Source organism: Trichechus manatus, unplaced genomic scaffold (assembly GCF_000243295.1).
Source record: "Trichechus manatus latirostris isolate Lorelei unplaced genomic scaffold, TriManLat1.0 scaffold00036, whole genome shotgun sequence".
Classification (NCBI taxonomy): Eukaryota; Metazoa; Chordata; class Mammalia; order Sirenia; family Trichechidae; genus Trichechus; species Trichechus manatus.
In genome coordinates, this window is record NW_004443972.1 from 14,757,180 (window position 1) to 14,775,258 (window position 18,079).

At 37.1% G+C, this 18,079-nt stretch overlaps 1 protein-coding gene across 4 annotated transcripts in view; it reads right to left on the bottom strand.

Moving 5' to 3' along the window:
* WDSUB1 (WD repeat, sterile alpha motif and U-box domain containing 1) overlaps window positions 1-18,079 on the bottom strand; it is a 65,395-nt gene that overhangs the window by 1,269 nt on the left and 46,047 nt on the right. The window lies entirely within an intron of this gene.

The following is an 18,079-nucleotide window of genomic DNA, read 5'->3' on the forward strand; positions in this document are numbered from 1 at the left end:
TTTTTTTTTTAAATACAACAAAGCATCTGCCATTTCAACATTTTTTACATGTACAATTCAGTGACGGAACTGGACAGAATCCAATGAGAATGAGCACACATCCTACCAGAACCTTTGGGACACAGCCAAAGCAGTGCTCAGAGGTCAGTTTATAGCAATAAATGCACACATCCAAAAAAAGGGGCCAAAATAAAAACCCTACAAGTTGAACAAATAGCAGCAAAAGAAGCCTACAGGCACCAGGAGAAAGGAAATAACAAAAATTAGTGCAGAAATAAATGAAATACATAATAGAAAAACAATTGAAAGAGTTAACAACACCAAAAGCTGGTTCTTTGAAAACGTCAAAAAAATCGATAAACCACTGGCCAAACTGACAGAAGAAACAGAAGAGGAAGCAAATAACCCGAATAAGAAACAAGATGGGTGATATCACAACAGGCTCAACTGAAATTAAAAGAATCCTAACAATACTATGAAAAGTTGTACTCCAGTATATCTGAAAACCTAGGAAATGGACAAATTCCTAGAAATATGCTACCTACCTAAACTAAAACAGGTAGAACAACTAAATAAACCTATAACAAAAGAAGAGACTGAAGAGGTAATTAAACTCCCAACAAAAAAAGCTCTGGCCCTGATGGCTTCAGTGGAGAATTCTACCAAACTTTCAGAGAAGAGTTAACATCAGTACTACTAAAGGTATCTCAGAGCACAGAAAAGGATGGAATACTCCCAAACTCATTCTATGAAGCCAGTATAACTGATACCAAAACCAAGTAAAAACACCACAAAAAAAAAATTACAGACCAACATCCCTCATGAACACAGACGCAAAAAATCTTCAACAAAATTCTAGCCAATAGAATTCAACAACATAGCAAAATAATTCACCATGCTCAAGTTGGATTTATACCAGGTATGCAGGGATGGTTCAACATTAGAAAAACAATGTAATCCATCGCTTAAATAAAACAAAACACAAGAACCACATGATCTTATCAATTGATGCAGAAAAGGCATTTGACAAAGTCTAACACCCATTCATGATAAAAACTCTCAGTGAAATAGGAATAGAAGGGAAATTTCTCAACATAATAAAGGGCATTTATACAAAGCCAACAGCCAACATGATCATCAATGGAGAGAGTCTGAAGGCATTCCCCTTGAGAACATAAACCAGACAAGGATGTCTTTTATCACCGCTCTTATTCAACATTGTGCTGGAGGTCCTAGCCAGAGCAATAAGGCAATAAAAAGAAAGAGCATCCAAATTGGTAAGGAAGAAGTAAAAGTATCCCTATTTGCAGCTGATAAGATCTTACACACACAAAATTCCAAAGAATCCACAAGTAAAGTACTGGAACTAATAGAAGATTTCAGCAAACTATCAGGATACAAGATAAACATACAAAAATCAGTTGGATTCCTCTACACCAACAAAGAGAACTTCAAAGAGGAAATCACTAAATACCATTTACAATAGCCCCCAAGAAGATAAAATACTTAAGAATAAATTTAACCAGAGATGTAAAAGATTTGTACAAAGAAAACTACAAGACACTATTGCAAGAAACCAAAAGAGACCTACATAAGTGGAAAAACACACCATGCTCATGGATGGGAAGACTCAACATTGTGAAAATGTCAATTCTACCCAAAGCGATCTACAGATACAATGCAATCCTGATCCAAATTCCACTAACATTTTTTAACAAGATGAAGAAACAAATCACCAACTTCACATGGAAAGGGAAGAGGCCACGGGTAAGTAAAGCATTACTCAAGAAGAAGAACAAAGTGGGAGGCCTCACACTACCTGATTTTAGAACCTGTTATACCACCAAGGTAGTCAAAACAGCCTAGTACTGGTACAACAACAGATATGAAGACCAGTGGAACAGAATTTAGAATCCAGACATAAATTCATCCACCTGTGACCAGCTGATATTTGACAAAGGCCGGAAGTCCGTTTACTGGGGAAAAGACAGTCTCTTTAACGGTGCTGGCGTAACTGGCTATCCATCTGCAAAAAACTGAAACAAGACCCATACCTCACACCATATACAAAAACTAACTCAAAATGGATCAAAGACCTAAATATAAAATCTAAAACGATCATGGAAGAAAAAATAGGGACAACGCTAGGAGCCCTAACACATGGCATAAACAGAATATAAAACTTAACAATGAATGCACAAACAACCACAACAGAAACTAGATAACTGGGAGCTCCTAAAAATCACTTATGCTCATCAAAATACTTCACCAAAGAGTCAAAAGACAACCTACAGACTGGGAAAAAAATTTTGGCTACAACAAATCCGATCATGGTCTAATCTCTAAAATCGACGAGATACTGCAACACCTCAACAACAAAAAGACAACCCAGTTAAAAAATGGGCAAAGGATATGAACAGGCACTTCACCAAAGAAGACATTCAGGTGGCTAACAGATACATGAAGGAATGCTCGCGATCATTAGCCATCAAAGACATGCAAATCAAAACTACAATGAGATACCATCTCACCCCAACAAGGCTAGCATTAATCCAAAAAACACAATAAATGTTGTGGAGAGACTGGATCACTTTTGCACTCCTAGTGGGAATGTAAAATGGTACAACCACTTTGAAAATCGATTTCGCGCTTCCTTAAAAAGTTAGAAACAGAAGTACCATACAATCCAGCAATTCCACTCCTTGGAATATATCCTAGAGAAATAAGAGCTGTCACACAAATAGATATATGCACACCCATGTTCATTGATTGCAGCACTGTTTACAATAGCAAAAAGATGGAAACAACCTAGGTGCCTATCAACAGACAAATGAATAAATTATGGTATATACACGCAATGGAATACTATGCAACAATAAAGAATGATGAATCCACGAAACATCTCACAACATGGATGAATCTGAAGACATACTGAGTGAAATTAGTCACAAAAGGACAAATACTGTATGAGACCACTATTATTAAGAACTCAAGAAAAGGTTTAAACACAGAAGAAAACATTCTTTAATGGTTTTGAGGGTGAAGAGGGAGGAGTGGAGAATTCACTAACTAAATAGTAGACAAGATTATCTTAGGTGAAAGGAAGGACAACACACTACAGGGAAAGTCAGCACAACTGGACTAAACCAAAAGCTAAGAAGCTTCCTGAACAAAACTAAACACTTTGAGGGATACAGTAGCAGGGGCTGGGGACCATGGTTTTGGGGGAATCTAGGTCAACTGGCATAACAGTTTAGTTCTGCATCCTACTTTGGTGAGTGGCATCTAGGGTCTTAAAAGCTTACGAGCAGCCATCTAAGATGCATCAATTGGTCTCAACGCACCTGGAGCAAAGGAGAATGAAGAACACCAAAGACACAGGGAAAATATTAGCCCAAGAGACAGAAAGGGCCACATAAACCAGAGACTGCATTAGCCTAAGACCAGAAGAACTAGATGTCACCTGGCTACCACCATTGATCGCCCTGACAGGGAACTCAACAGAGAGTCCCTGACAAAGCAGGAGAAAAGTGGGGTGCAAAACTCAAATTGTAGTAAAAAGACCAGACTTAACGGTCTGAGTCTGGAGGAACCCCAGAAGACCTGGCCCTTGGACTCTGTTAACCCACAACTAAAATCATTCCCAAAGCCAACTCTTCAGACAAACATTAGACTGGACTATAAAACATAAAATAATACTCGTGAAGAATGTGCTTCTTAGTTCAAGTAGATACACGAGACTAAATGGGCAGCTCCTGTCCAGAGGTGGGATAAGAAGGCAGTAAAGGGATAAGAACTGGTTGAATGGATGTGAGAAACCTGGGGTGGAAAGGGGGGAGTGTGCTGTCATATTATAGGGATTGCAACTAGGGTCATATAACAATGAAAAAAAAAAACCGTTTTGGCTACTTTGGGTTCCTTGAGTGGATTTTAGGATCATTTCTGTAGAAAAGGCAGCTGGAGTTTTGATAGGGATTTCACTAATCTGTGGATCAATTTGGGGAGTATTATTAAGTCTTCCACGCCGTGAATATGGATGTCTTTCCATTTATTTAGGTCTTCTTTAATTTCTTTCAACAGTGTTTTGTAGCTTTCAATGTACAAGAGTTGCATTTCTTTGGTTAAATTTATTCCTAAGTATTTTACTCTCTTTGATGCTATTGTAGGTGAAATTGTTTTATTTTCAGATTGTTTACTGCTAACACAGAGAAATACAACTGATTTTTGTATGTTGATTTTGTATCCTACAAACTTGCTTAACTTATTTATTAGTTCTAAGTTTGTGTGTGCGTGGCTTCTCTAGGATTTTCTGTATATAAGATCATGTCATCTGCAAACAGACAGTTTTACTTCTTACTTTCCAATTGGATGTGTTTTATTTCTTTTTCTTGCCTAACTGCTCTGGCTAGAACTTCCAGTACAATGCTGAGTCAAAGTGGTGAGAACAGACGTGCTTGTCTTGTCCTGAACTTAGAGGGAAAACTTTTAGTTTTTCACCATTAAATATGATGTTCCAAAAAAAAAAAATCCACTGCTGTAGAGTTGATTCCAACTCATAGCCGACCCTACAGGACAGGGTAGAACTTGCCCCATAGGATTTCCTAGGCTGTAAATCTTTACTCAAGCTGACTGCCACATTTTTCTCCTGCGGAGCAGCTGGTGGGTTTAAACTGCTGACCTTTCAGTTAGTAGCTGAGTACTTAACCACTGTTCCACCAGGGCTCCTTTAAGTATAATGTTGCGGGTTTTTCATTGATGGCTCTTTTTCAAGTTGAGAAAGTTCCCTTCTATTCCTAGTTTGTTGGAAGTGTTTTTATGATGAATGGGTACTGGATTTTGTCCAATGGTTTTTCAGCGTGTATTAAGGTGATCATGTGGTCACGTTTCCACTTTTCAGTTCAACTTTTCTGTATCAAAATACTTAAAGTAGTTTCAGTTTTGTTCACTGGACCCTTATTGATAAACTCAATTAATATGATAGTTTCTATTAATGGCTTTCCTAATATGGAACGAATCTTCCATTCCTGGAATTAACTGCCCTTGAGCGTGACATTTTTAATGTGTTACTGGATTCTATTTGTTAATATTTATGAATGTCTCAGTACATCTCCAACATTGCTAATTACATTTCAATATACCGTTCTACCAAAGTTCATCCCCAAGCAGTAACAGTATTCAAAAAGAAGGTGTCGAAAATCTATCGTGAGAGTTCAGAGTTAGATACATTACTAATTTTTGTCTACCTTTATCTGTTTTGGAGTGAGAAGTATGAGAGGATCAGGTTTATTATTACTGTGCTATCTTTCTCCTCACAATGCTTGTAGTTGTCTGCTTTATGAAGAAAGTTGTCGCTGCATTTGGGGGTGTACAGCTAATAACAATTAATCTTCATTGAGAACTGGGGTCATCTTGTCTTTTTAATTTTTTTGGCCTGAATGCTACCTTCCTAGACAACAAGAATTTAACAACTTCTTTATTTTTAGTTGTAACTGTCTCATATCTACGCTTATACTTTTTATTTCTAACCTTTCTCAATCCTTGTTTTAGGTATACTTCTGGCTTGGAGTTGGATTACGCGTGCTTAGCCATGTGAGAATCTTTTGTCTTTTAATGGATGAGTTAAGCCCGATTATTAACATTACTAGTATGTTTGGTATAGTTTCATTTTTTTATATTTTTATAAATGCTTTCACTATGTGAGATGGTTATTTTAATTTCTTGATGCTCAGGAAGGTTTGTATTTTTAATCTTATTGATAGTACTTTAATATCTTTTAAAAGGAACCAAGGATATTACATACTGTCCATTGGTTTCAAACTGTCCCACCAAGTTCATCCCAAAGCAAAAAGAGGAAGATGAAATCTACAAAGCAAAGACCACCCCCCATCACACACAGGGCTTTCATCTGTAAATTAAAAAGCACTGAAACAATATTGTGAATAGCTAACAAAAAACTGCAGCTGACAATTTTTATTAATGGCATTCTTGGTTTCTTTTAAAAATACGTGTATATAGTTCACTACACCTATATAGCTTTGTTGAAATCAAATGTGTGACCAGGAAAAAAGCAATGACAATTTTTTTAAAACATTATGTTCAGAATTAACAAGTAATTTTGCTTCTTGTTTTCACTATTTAAAATTGACCTAAGGATTTTTAAACTTCCAACAGAGTAAAGAAAAAACAATTCTAAACTTATTTTAGTTTAACCTGTACCATCTGACTCTCACTATAAACCAAGATACTACGTTGGCAAGTCAAGTTATACCAGACAGTTCTAAGAAGTAAAAAATTTAATAATAGTTTATTTAAATAGGTAAATTATGTAAGTAGGTTCTGGTAAAACACCAAGGTAATAATACCTATCATTTTATAAGATTTATTCATTACCTAGACTTCTATTTCTGGTAATAAAGCAGATTAAGTAATTCTAAATATTTCTTGCTACAGGTACCTAGAAATGGTGAATAAAGAAGCATCTTTCTAACTGCATGGCTGACTTGTAGTTTGAGGTTGAAAGGGCTTCACTCAGGGAAAGGTACAAATAAATAATATTAACTCACTGGCCTGGGCTCTAAATGTGTACAACAGGGGTTGCCCAAGAGAAAAATGAATTCCCAGGACAATGGGGTGGGCAGCAAAGCAGCAAGTACCATATGCCCTCTTCCCACACTGTAATTCCACAGGTAATACTTATAATGAGCATACAAAGGAACACGCAGACAACAAAGAGTAGGATTAGGATCCCAAGAACATCAGAGAATGAAATTAATAGCTGTAACCTATATTCTGAAATAAGAATGAATGTAAGAAACAATATACCATGAGAAAGGAATACTTAACTCATTTAATCTTCACAACAACCTTAAGATATAAATATCACTGTTACCCCTCTTTAGATGAGGAAACTGAGGCATAGCACAGCATTCACAGGTAGGGAATGACAGAGCTGGGATTTAAACCCAGGCAGTCTGGCTTCAAAATCTATGTTCTTAACCCATGTGCTAAATAGGATTTCCAGAAATGATAAATACAGTAATTAAAATGTAAAAAATCTCAGTGGGTAGGTTAAACAGCATTTAGATGCAGAATAGGCAACTGGTAGGTAGGTCTGAGAAGACTACCTAGCAAGGTTTTAAGATAAAGAATGAGAATAGTTGAAAATTTTCCTGAACTAATGACAGGCATGAATTCTATTAAGTACAGCGTGCCCTGAACGAGACAGAGACCGAAACTGACAGTATACTTCAGCTGCAACAATAGAAGGCAGAGAGTACATTCTCCATATATAATCTTGAGAGAAGGCAGAGAAGGCTTTAGAAAAAAAAGTGGTCAGGTCAGGTTTCTTAGGGTTTAAAACTGATAGGATCACTTACAAGCATGAACGCTGATTTTTCTAAAAAGCTATATAAATGAATTAACATTCATTTAAATGTTTAGAATACATCAGAAAGGACTAAAAGGGGACAAGAACAGATGAAATGTCTGACTAGTGCAAAGTTGTCATTTCTATTTCTACTCCTCACCTCCAAAATTTTTGTTTTCTCTGCAGCTCTACTTCTGTAACATGACACAACGATCTCTAAAGTTTATCTAGAAGTCTAAACCATTTAATTTAAAAAATAAAAACTAAAAATTTGAATTAAAATAGGGCAGTGCCTATCAATATTACACTTTGGCCCAACAATTATAATTGTAAAGACTTACTTAACAAGAATATTTAAACAAGTATATATATTTATGACTAAGGATGTTTTCTAAAGAATGACTTGTAGCAAGTTGGAAAAAAATGGAGATTTCCACCAACAGGGTTATACTTTTAACATTTATGGCACATTCGGACCATGAAATACTATCGTGTAGTTGAGAATGACATAGTTCTGTATATACTGACAAGGAATTCTATCTGATACACTGTTCAGTAAATAAAAGCAAATTTTAAAAGGAAGGATACGCCTAAACGATCAACGGCTACCTCTGAGGAATAGAGAAGAATCTCCATGTTTTAAAAATGCATATTTCTGTATTGCCTGTTTTTAACAAACATGCTGCTTTTATAATTTAAAAGAATGAATGAATAAAGATACTGTGAAAGAATGCTAAAATACAGGCAGAAACATGTCTTAGAGAAACTTCTGAATTTCACAGTTAGAAAAATACCTCACAAACTTCTAAACAAAGGAAGAATGACTGGAAATAAACTTCTCTCAACATTTAGCACCAAAGATAATACAGCCATGTTTAGAATTTGATGGGGAAAGGATACCACCCTACTACTACCCGATGCCATTGAGTCGATTCTGACTCATAGCGACCGTATGTAGTGCCCTGAAAATACCACATGTAGCCCAACTATTGTTCATATAAAAGTAGATGACATTTATTAATGCCATGTTCATATAACCTTGGGTTTTCTCCACAGATATAAATTCGGTCATACTAATATTCAAAGATTAGAGAGATGTTCTCGAATCAAAAACTTAAGGTAGTTGAGTCAACAGCAGTTAGAGATCCTTTCCTACCCTTTCCTCTTATAAGGAAATACGCGAACAGGAATAAGTGCACACACACACACCTCCCCCGCCAAAAATGATTCACCTTGGGGGATAACCAGTAAGAAGCTGGCTCTGCCTTGATCCAGAAGAATGGGCCACCACCAAAGTTTTGAATTCTGCACATAGGCCAAAAATAGCATTCTCTTCACCTCATTAAATGATATTCTCTAACCCATTCTTCAACTTCTATTTAGGATGGATAAATATGGGATCTTACATAGTTAGATCTTGACAGCGGTGGAAATGGTGGAATGTTAAATTATAGAGACTCTAAATTACATCTATCCAAAGGTTGAGCATTCTCTATCAAAACCATTTTCCTTCCCTAGCAGACAATGATGTGATTTTCTGTCCCTGTTTGTCTTCATACCCCACATACCCAATAAATGGGCTTTTCTTTGTCAAATGCCTAGGGGTGAAGTGCTTTATTCGGTTTTAAAAAAAAAAGACTACCACCTACACATCCTTTCTCACAAAATGAGGTATGAATAAGCATGATGAATTTAAGAAAAAGACATGAAACTAAAAAATTATAAGCAATGAAACAAAGATTTCACAATTGTTGATAATTGTGCTGAGATGAAAAAGTACAATGCAAAATTTGGCAATCCCAAAAGGTTATTTACTGTATGATTTCATTCATATAACATTTAAAAAATGACAATTTTAGAAATGGAAGGCTTTGGGGGAGGGGAGAGAGTGGTTAGGCGATGGGTACAGTTACAAAAGGCAATAGAAGGTACCCATATTGTTTTGGAACTGTCCTGTATTTTGACTGTGGCAGTAGATACACAAAACTAAAAAGGCAGAATTGCAGAACTAAATACACAAATGAGTATAAGTAAAACTGGGGAAATCTGAGTTAAGATCTATACTACAGTTTTATGAAATGTTACCAGTGTGGGAAACTTAAAATATTAAAAGTCCTAAATGTAAGAACTAAAACTGTAAAACTCTTAGAAGAAAATATAAGGTTAATGCTCCATAAGGTTAATATCTAGTTAGATATGACATTGAAACAGCATGAACACCAAAAGACAAAACAGATAAATGGGACTTCATCAAAATTAAAAAGTTGTTCATCAAATGACTTTATCAAGAAAGTGAAGAGACAACCTACAGATTGGAAGAAAATTTTGGGAACCTATATCTGATAAGGACGTACTATCCAGAATATATAAAGAACTCCTACAAATTAATGAAAAGACGAACAACTCAATCAAAAAAATGAGCAAAAGATTTGAATAGGCAATTCATCACGGAAAGAATACAAATAAGTGGCCAACAAGCACATGAAAGATGTTCAATGTCATTAGGAAAATGCAAATCAAAACCATAATGAGATACCACTTCACCCCCACTAAGATGGTTATGATTTAAAAAACGAAAAACAACAGATGCTGGCAAGGATGTGGAGAAACTGGAACGTTCATCCACTGCTGATGGAATTGTACAATGGTACAGCCACTGTGGAAAACAGTTTGGTGGATCCTTAAAAAGTCGTATGTAGAACTACCATAAAACCCCTTGCTGCTGTCAATTCTGCCTCCTAGCAACCCTTACAGGGCAGAGCAGAACTGCTCCATAGGGTTTCCAAGGCTGAAAATCTTTATGGAAGCAGACTGTCATATCTTTCTCCCACAGAGCAGCTAGTGGGTTTGAAGCACCAACCTTTCAGTTAGCAGCCAAGTGCTTTATCTACTGCGCCACATACTATCCAGCAATTCCACTCTTAGGTATATAACCAAATGAATTGAAAGCAGGAACACAAATACTTGTAGATACTTACACACCAACGTTCACTGCAGCACTATTCATAATAGCCAAAAGGTAGAAACAGTCTGAATGTCCATCAACAGATGAATGAATAAATAAAACGTGGTTACATACATACACAGATGGATTACTCAGCCATAAAGATAAATGAAGCCCTGATACACGCTACAACATGGAATCTAGAAAACGTTATGCTGAGTGAAATAAGTCTGTCACAAAAGGACAAATACTGTATGATCCCATTTATATGAAATATCTAGACTAGTAAGTAAGTATACAGAGACCAAAGTTTATTACTGGTTACCAGAGGTGGGCAGGAGGGAGGGGGACGCTGAGCTTTTGTTAAGGGTCATGGAAAAATTTGGAAACGAACACTGATGGTTGAACAGCACAATGAAACTAATGCCACTGAATTACACATATGAAGAATGCTGAAATGGCAAATGCTTTGTTACATATTTACCACAATAAAAAATAGATGGAAAATATATACCACGCAGGTATAAACAAAAAGAAAGCAAGAGAACTGTTTTTTTTTTTTTTTACTTGAACATTAATTTTTACTAGAATAACATTTCACGCAGTGGTTTTTATTCTTGTTTCTGTCCTCTTTTTCTTCTCGTTCTTTTTTTTATTGTAGTTTAAGTGAAAGTTTACAATTCAAGTTAGTCTCTCATACAAAAATTTATACATACATTGTTAATGTGACCTAATTGCTCTCCCTATACTGTGACAGCACACTCCTTTCCACCTCTGATTTCCCATGTCCATTCAACCAGTAAGAAAGCCAAGATTTAAACAAGGAAATTTCAAGACAAAATGCATTAAAGGATGCCAAAATGAAGAATATTTTTAAGATGATAAAAAATATAATCCTCCAAGAATACAGAACAATCACAAATCTTAATTTGATAAACCTATTAAAAGCTAGGTATGAATTCATAATTGAATTTGTGATTTAAAATGCTCCCATAAAGAAAAATCCAGGCCTAGATGACTTTACAGATGAACTCTACCAAAAATTACAGGAAAAAAAATACTACACAAACTCAGAAAATAGAGGAAACACTTCTCAATTCATTTTCTGATGCCAGCATTACTCTCATACGACAATCAAAGACATTACAAGAAAACTAAAGGCAAATCTCTCATAAACACAGATACAAAAATGCTTAAAATATGAGCAAATCAAATCCGGTACTATATAAAAAAAGCTAATCCATCATATGATAAAATTTCCAGAAATGCAAGATTAACTTTAAAAAAAAAATAATGTGATATTGTAGGCAGAATAGCAGCCCCCTGAAGATGTCCACACCCTAATCCCAGCACCTGTGAATTATGTTGTGTTACATGACAAAATGGAATTAAGACAGCAAAGGAAATAAGGCTGCTGATCAATTGACCTTAAAATAGGAGATTACCCTTGATTATCCAGGGGGGCCCAGTCTAATCCCATGCATTCTCAAAGGCAGAAGAGGGACTTAAGAGAGTGGGTTAGACACAATGTGAGGAGGACTCAACCTGGTGTTGCTGGTTAAAAACCGATGTGTGATTTGTCAGGCCTGACCACAGGTAATTACAAAGACTTTACTGGCAAGCCTCACAGGGAAACCTGCCCTCCCAAAAGACTCGGTACACAGCCAATGCATTACAGTCTCTCACGGGAGGTAAGGACTGAAGTCCCCCACAGGCATGCTCTGCATTCCTAGCCCAGGTGCCTCCATACAGAGACCTCTGTACTGGGGCCTCTGTCTGCTGAGGCCTCCTTATCAGGCGAAGGGCGAGGGTTGGGGGTGGTGGTGTTCTGGGTGAGACCTTGAAGACATTTTCCCCACTCCGACGCAGTATTCAGTACTTTTGCACTATCAATCCTTAAACCCCTTCCGGCCCTGCAGGAGCCTTTTGTTCAGGGCTCCCTCGGCAGTGGGATGAACTCCACAACTGCACTGACCTACCTGACTCTCGCCCAGGCTCTGTTCCTGGGAAAATACAGAACGGGGGAGCCAGGTGCTTTCTCTCCTGGTTTGACCTTTTGCTTATACTATCGCAGAATGTGATTAAAGGCCTGACTCTTACTTTCGTTTTGGCTCGTTATCTTAGTTAGCTACTAGGTCACCTGGCAGCTCAGCTCTGGGTTCTCTCAGCTCCCTGACAGCTGCCTCTGAAGATGGAGAAAGCCAAGAAATGCGGCAGCCCCTCTCGAAGCTGGTGTATTAGTTTCCTATTGATTCTGTAACAAATTACCACTAACTTAGTGGCTTAAAATAAAACGAATTTATTATCTTACAGTTCTAAAGGTCAGAAGGCTGCAATTAGTTTCACTGGGCTAAAATCAAGGTCTCAGTAGGACGATATTTCTCCTGGAGACTCTAGGGGAGAATTCGTTTCCTTACCTTTTTTCAGCTTCTAGCTGCCTGTGAGTCCTGGGGTGGTGCAAACTGTTAATTCACTCAGCTATTGACTGAAAGGTTAGAGGTTCAGGTGCCTTGGAAGAAAAGCCTGGTGATCTACTCCCCAAAAATCAACCGTTGAAAACCCTACAGGGCACAGATCTACTCTGACACAGATGGGATTGCCATGCACCAAAACCAACTCCACAGCAATTGGTATAGAGGTTGCCTGAATTCTCTGACTCCTGGTCCCCCAGCACTCCAACCACTGCTGCTGTCATCCCATCTCTAACTCTGGCTCCTGCCTCCCTCTTTCATTTAAGGATTCTTGTGATTATACTGGGCCCACTCAGATAATCCAAGATAATCTTCCCACCTCAAGATCCTTAACCTCATCACATCTGCAAAGCCATTTTTGCCATAGAAGGTAATATAATCACAGTTCCAGGGGTTAGGACATGAGCATCTTTCAGGAGAGTCACCATTCTGCCCACCAGAACTGGGAACAACCCTCAGCCAGCAATAAAAAGGAACCTCAGTTCTACATCCACAAGGAACTGAATTCTGCCAACAACCTAACGAGCAGGAAATGGATTCTCCCCTAGAGCTTTCCAAAAGGAATGCAGCCTGCCAACATGTTGATTTTAGCCTGGTGAGACTACTGGACCTTTGACCTACAGGCACTAAGTTTGTGGTAACGTGTATGGTAGCAACAGAAAATTAATACAGTAATCTATCGTAGTACATAAGGAGCTCTGGCGGCACAATGGTTAAGCGCTCGGCTGCTAACCAAAAGGTCAGCAGTCCCAACCCACCAGCCGCTCCTCGGAAAAAAGATGTGTCATTCTGCTTCTGTAAACATTAAACCAAAACTCATAGCTGTCGAGTCAATTCTGACTCAATACAGACCCTACAGGACAGCGCAGAACTGCCCCATAGGGTTTCCAAGGCTGTAATCTTTACAGAAGCAGACTGCCACATCTTTCTCTCATGGAGCGGTTGCTGGGTTCCAACCACTGACCTTTCGGTTAGCAGCTGAGCACTTTAATCACTGCACCACCAGGGCTCCTTTCCGTAAAGATTGTAGCTTTGGAAACCCTATGGGGCAGTTCTACTCTGTCCTATCGGGTCGATATGAGTTGGAATCCAGTTATCATATCACAGAGTAAAGGAATAAAGTGAGATTATCTCAACAGGTGAGCAAACTGGGAATAGAAGGGAACTTCCTTCACTTGATAAAGGGCAGCTAAAATCATACTTATGGAGCCTCAGTGGTGCAGTGGTTAAGCGCTCGGCTGCTAACAAAAAGATTGTCGTTTCAAACCCACCAACCTCTCCACAGGAGAAAGACGTGGCAATATGCTTCTGTACCGATTACAGCCTTGGAAACCTTGTGGGGCAGATCTACTCTGTTCTGCAGGGTCACTATGAATCGTAATCAACTCGATGGCAAAGGGTTTGGTTTTTTTTAAAAACATCATACATAATGGTGAAAGGCTGCTCTTCAGAACAGGCTAAGGCAAGAATGTCTACTCAAACCACTTCTACTCAACGTTATACTGGAGATCCTGGCCAGTGTAACAAGGTCAGAAACAGATTTAAAAAAAAAAAAAAAAAAGTCATGCAGAGTGAGAAGAAAGAAATACACCTGTCTTTATTTGCAAATGATATGATCATGTATAAAAGTCCAGTCCTGAAGATCTATTAAAAAAAAAAGCTATTACTAATAAATCTAACAAGGTCACGGATAAAATGTCTATATACAAAATCAACTGTATTTCTATGCAATGAAAAATTATTAAAATTTTTAAAAAAATGTTTTTAATGTTATAAAAAATACGAAATACCTAAGGATAATTTTAACAAAAATACAATGCACTGTAATTTCACTACAATGCAATGAAAACCTAAATAAATGGAAAGATGTATCATATTTATGAACTGGAAAACTCAATATTGTCAACTATCAATTTCAAATTAATCTATAGATTAAAACAATGTCCCAATCAAAATCCTGGCAAGCTTTTTTGTAGAAATGAATAAGCTGATTCTAAAATTTATACAGAAATGCAAAGGGCCAAGAATAGCCAAAACAGTTTTCAACAAGAATCAAAGTCAGAGGATTTACACTACCTGATGTCATGACTCGCTATAAAGCTAAAGTAATCAAGACACTGTGGTAATTGGCACCAGGACATCGCAGAAAGTCTAGAAATAGACTTGCCATATACAGTCAATTGATTTTCAACAAAGGTGCCAAGGTAACTCAATGGGAAAATAATTTTTCAAATGGTGGTGGAACAACCAGATACTCTTACCCCATACCATACAACAAAATTAATTTTAAATGGATTATAAAATCTAAACACAAAAACTATAAAACATCTAGAAGAAAACATAGGATAAAATCTGAAAATGGGGTAGGCAGTTTTCTTAGAACACAAAAAGCACGAATCAAAGAGAAAAAAATAAATCGAACTTCATCAATATTAAAAACTTTTGCTCTTCAACAATAGATAAGTGGTAACTTTGGTGAAGGGTAAGACAGTACATAATACTGGAGAAGCCAGCACAACTTGTCCAAGGCAAGGTCACAGAAGCTCCATAGGCACATCCAAAATCCCTGAGGGACTGAGTTACTTCGCTGAGGGCTGTGGGGACCATGGTCTTGGGGAACATCTAGCTCAATTGGCATAACATAGTTTATAAAGAAAATGTTCTACATTCTACTTTGGTGAGTTGCGTCTGGAGTCTTAAAAGCTTGTGAGTGGCCATCTAAGATACGCCACTGGTCTCCACTGGGAGCAAGGGAGAATGAAGAAAACCAAAGACACAAGGGAAAGATTAGTACAAAAGACTAATGGACCACAACTACCAGAGCCTCCACCACAACTAGATGGTGCCTGGCTACCACCACCGACTGCTCTGACAGGGATCACAATAGAGGGTCCTGGACAGAGCTGGAGAAAAATGTAGAACAAAATTCTAATTCACAAAACAAGACCAGATTTACTGCCCTGACAGAGACTGGAGAAACCCCAAGAGTATGGCTCCCAGACACCCTTTTAGCTCAGTAATGAAGTCACTCCTGAAGTTCACCCTTCAGCCAAAGACTGGAAAGGCCCATAAAACAAACCTAGACTAATGGGGCACACCAGCCCAGGGGCAAGGACTAGAAGGCAGGAGGGGACAAGAAAGCTGGTAATAGGGAACCCAAGGTCAAGAAGGGAGAGTGCTGACATGTCATGGGGTTGGTAACAAATGTCAAAACAATATATGTACTAATTGTTTAATAAGAAGCTAGTTTGTCCTGTAAACCTTCATCTAAAGTTTAAAAAAAAAACTTCTACTCTTTAAAAGACAACATTAAGAAAATGACAAGAAGCTACAGACTGATAGAAAATATATGCAATACATATATGTTAAAAAGATATGTATCCAGAATTTATAAAGAATGCTCAACAACTCAGTAATAAGCCAAACAACTCAATACAAAGTGGGGAAAAGATTAGAAGGGATACTTTACAAAAAGATTTATGAATAAATATGCGAAAACATGTTCAACATCACTATTATCAGGGAAATGCAAACTAAAAACACAGTAAGATACCACTTTCCACCCAATACAATGGCAAAAACGCAAAGTTCGAATTCTCGGTTGGGAACTTAAAATGGTACAACTATTCTGAGAAACAGTTGGGCAGTCTACTGAAACATTCACCTACCATATGACCCATTAATTCCACTCCTAAATATTTAACCAAGAGAAATGGAACATGCCCAAAGATTTGTACACAAATGTTCATGGCAGCTTCAATTATAATAGGCAAAAAGTGGAAAATATCTAAAAGTCCATTAACTGGTTAATGGATAAACATCATGGTATATCCATGCAATGGAACACTACTCAACAATAAAAAGGAACAAATTACAATACAAAGGATACAACAATATAAAGGACTCCGAAAAACATTTTGCTGAACAAAAGAAGTCAGACACAAAAGAGTATATACTAAATGATTTCATTTATATCAAAATCTAAAAAAGTCATAAATTCCATAGTGTCAAAGATCAGTGGTTACCTAACATCAGGGGTGAAACAGGATTGATTGCAACAGGCATGATAGAACCTTATGGGATGATAACAATATTAATATCTTAATTGTTATGGTAGATGCACAGATTTATAAATACTCATCAATGAACAGTTAAAGTGGAGGGATTTTAAATGGTGTCAGAATAACTGGATATCCACATGGAAAAGAATGAAGCTGGACCCAGACCTCACACCACATATTAAAATTAACTCAAAATGGATCAATTACCTAAATATAAGAACTAAAAACATAAAACTCTTAGAAAAAAACATACATACTTTGAGACCTAATTTTTGAAAATGGACTCTTAGATATGACACCAAAAGCTCAAGCAACAAAAAGACAGAATAGATAAATTGGACTTCATCAGCATGAAAAAATCTTGAGCATCGAAGAACTTTATCAAGAAAATGAAGAGGTAACCCACAGAATGGGAAACAGGTACTCAACTACTAGGTTGGCAGTTGAAACCCTCCCAGAGGTGCCTTGGAAGACAGGCCTGGAAATCTGCTTCCAAAAGGTCACAGCCTTGAAAACTCTATGAAACACACATGTTCTACTCTGCACATATGGGGTCACCGTGAGTCAGAACTGACTTGACAGCAACAATGCGTGTGTGTGTGTGTACATACGTGTGTATCTATATATACACACAAACATACATAGACATACATATATCAATAACACTGCAAAACAATTTTGCAACCAAAAGATACTTTTTTCAAGGATCTATTGAAATTTTACAAAAATTAACCATGAACAAACATATAAGGAAAATTTCAGACTCCCAAAAGAAAAAATTTCATATTCTTTGATCCCATGCAACGAAACTATAGACATATACCCTCACCTAAAAAATTCCTCAAAACTAATCAAACCCCTTGGACATTTTAAAACTGCTTTCCTAATAATCTTGGGGTGAAAGAAAAAAATGTAAATTGAAAGAGTATATATTTAGAAATTAAAGACAAGGAAAACACAATCTATGTAGTAAGTATCTATTGTTTGACCAGTATCGCCACCCTTTTCTGGAAATGGAAATTGATCTTTCTACCACTATCCTCCTTATGACATTGCTGTTTATATATAAAATTTTATATATATATATATATTTATTTATATATATATACATACTTTATATATACATATATACATATAACATTGCGAAGAATGGGAATTCCAGAATGTTTAACTGTGCTCATGCAGAACCTGTACATAGACCAAGAGGCAGTCATTCGAACAGAACAAGGGGATACTG